Here is a 3,020-nt window from a genome sequence, read left to right on the forward strand (position 1 = left end):
TCTTACGAGGAAAGGCTGAGGGACTTGAGGCTGCTTTTGATAGAGATAAGAAGTTTGAGAAGTGAATTAATAGAGACATAAAAGATGATCAGAGTTTGCCGTAAGGTGGACAGTGAAGGCATTTTCTTCAAATGGTGATGGTTGGCACAAGGGCATATCGATGTAATTTGAGGGTGATAGATGCCGCGGTAGATGCCTTTCTCAGAGAGTAGTAAGGGTGCAGAACGCCTTGTCTTCAACAGTCGTAGACTCACCAACCTTCAGGGCAATTAAATGATCATTGGATAAACTTATGGCTATAATGTCAAAATGCTGGTCAGATGGACTTCAGATTAGTCTTACAGGTCGGTGCAACATTAGTGCCTAAAGCACTTTATTGCAATGTAATATTCCGGGTTTAAACTGTTCTTCAGCTTGAAGTTGAAATCATCTCTGGTCAATATCAGTAAAACAAACACCTGGCGAGAATCCAATGCACAACTTTGGCAGTTCATGTGCTGCCATTCTGTCATGCAAGTACAGAAAGCTAACGAACTGCACCACTGGACCTGCCGTTTAATTGTGACGAACAGCTCCTGATCTTACCACGAGGCCCCTCAACCCAATTTCTCTTTTTTTTCCGTGTATCTGAAATGAAACGCAGTGCAGAGGTGGTTATACTGATAATGGATCATCGATTATGAAGCATCAGCTCCAGGAAAATGTCATAGATAAATGTGGTGAAAATCGGTTTTATTGAATACTGCATACATTTACCGTGGCTTCCTGCGTTGGTCATAGGCAATGTTATGTGGCCATTGTACTGGGATTTTCCTTCTATCGGCTGCAAATCGTCAGACAATTCGATTCACTGGTATTTCACCAACTTCCTTTGGCATGTACATTTGAGACATCGACCCACACTGCACACAACATCAACAATGTTCAGCATACTACGTGCACGAGAATGTGGCATGGTTTTTATGCACAGTGAAGATTGAGTAATGTTCTGCAAGGGCAAATTAAATTCAGTTTAATTCGTAAAGTCGCAAGAATCCCGAGTAAGATTCAAATGTCAGAAATTCACGTTCATTACCTTGGCCAGAATTCCAGCCCAGCAAAGGGGAAATCTGCCCCTGAATCCCCAGCATCCATGCAATTGCTTGCTCCATGTGTCCACTTGGAAACCTATGTGAAGGAACATTCAGCCTGAAGGAGAACTTGTGAGAATCCTCCGTTGTCTGATCTAAAGCTGAAACAAGAGCTGTCTATTCCAGCCGGGAAGGAAGCGAAGTGGAGATGTGACCAAAATATTATTTGGCGTTTAATTCATATTGTCCTCGTTGTGATTATTTAAAAATCTTGGCCAGAAATGGCACAGACAAAAAGGAGCAGAAGGAGGCCATTCTTAACACCGATCCTGTCCCGACACGTAATTTGATATCGTCATGGCTCACAGAACAATTTTATGTCTTTTTCCAGCCCATCCACAACATCGTACTGGCTAACAGGTATTTATCGATCTCTATCATAAATAGACATCGATAATGTAAATCTGTGGGAGGAAAATGTTCCGTTTCGAGACAGTTTGGTTTGTGCACGAATATTACTGGTTTTGCAGAGGAGCAGCCGAGTCTGCTCTGACCACTTTGCAAAACATAAATTAAAACACGACCCTGATGGGATTCGAACCCACAACGTTTGAATAGCCACCTCAATAGGGATGTCGAAGTCCAACGCGCTTTCCATTGCGCCACAGAGCCGCGCCTTCTGTTGCCTTTAAGCACACAAGTTTGCCTTTGACGCATTGCATTCAGGACACCCATCTCGCGCCTGTCTGTCCTCGTCACACTTTCTGGTACCTGGTCCTTATCCACTAGTGCTCTGGCTCATCAAGTGTTCGGCTACAGACTGCTGAAACGTTCTCATGACACTTACCTTTACCACATGTTCAGATAATGATTTCCAGATCATCAATACTCGACAGGTGAAAGTATTCTTCCTAAATCTCCTCCTTGCCTCCTGTCTTTCATTTATGTTACTCTGTTCATTCCCAATACAGGCTTATCCCTGTCACACATATCTATCCTCTTCATAAAATGAGCACGTCAATCAGTTTCTTATTCAGCCTTCTCTGCGCTTAGAGTAACATCCCCAGCCTAGCTCGCGTACCTTCACAATGGGAGTGGTCAAACCCTTGCCATTCTTTTCACCTCCTGTGAAATTCACCTCCTGCATTCAGATGCTTCCAGTATCTGGCGATTACAAGAGAAAAACAAAGTTCTCAGAAGAAAAGCCAAAAGGTGTGAACTAAATCAGCAGCTCTTGTCTATCTCTGATGAGGAAGGAAAGTTAACGCTTCGAGTCCAATGATCCGTCTTCAGAACTAATGGGAAGGGAGGGTGGGTGAAGAATGTGTAAGACGGCGGACGGTTTCTAAAATGATTGAACTTGATGTTGGGTCCTAAAGTTTTCATGGTCTGTCGGTAGAAAATGAGTTGCGTGTCTTCCAGCTTGTGTTGTGTCTTGAAGGAGCACTGCGGCAAACCAGAGACTGAAATGATGGCCTGGGAACACAGTGTCTAGATTTGAGTGGTGCTGGAAAAGCACAAAAGTTCAGGCAGCATCCGAGGAGCAGTGAAATCGACATTTTGGGCAACAGCCCTTCATCAGGAATACAAGCAGAGAGCCTGAAGGGTGGGAACACAGTGTAATGTTGAAGTTACGGAGACTGGAAGATCGGGATAGTTTTTGTTGATTCTGGACAGAACGTAAGTGATCTCAGCTTTGTCACCGACTTTATTTTCCTCTCTCCATTGGAGAGAGATCACATTCTGAGCAGGAAATACAGTTGCCTCGATTAACTGAAGTGCAGAGAAATCTCTGGAACATGCGACTGGGAGCTTCCAGAGTGAGGAGAGATATCTGAAACCAGCAGGAAATCGAACGTTACAATGCAGTACAGGCACTTCGACCCTTGCTGTTGCCGCAACCTGTAAAATAATGTAATGTTCATTGTAATGGTAAATTAACATTTATTT

At 43.6% G+C, this 3,020-nt stretch overlaps 1 non-coding gene across 1 annotated transcript; it reads right to left on the minus strand.

Annotated features, from left to right (window-relative positions):
- Window positions 1-1,650: 1,650 nt before the first annotated feature.
- On the minus strand, window positions 1,651-1,742 carry trnar-ucg. Its single transcript is given in 2 exon segments — window positions 1,651-1,686; window positions 1,706-1,742. It is a non-coding gene; the product is annotated as a tRNA-Arg (tRNA).
- Window positions 1,743-3,020: the final 1,278 nt, after the last annotated feature.

Source organism: Chiloscyllium plagiosum, unplaced genomic scaffold (assembly GCF_004010195.1).
Source record: "Chiloscyllium plagiosum isolate BGI_BamShark_2017 unplaced genomic scaffold, ASM401019v2 scaf_94700, whole genome shotgun sequence".
NCBI lineage: Eukaryota > Metazoa > Chordata > Chondrichthyes > Orectolobiformes > Hemiscylliidae > Chiloscyllium > Chiloscyllium plagiosum.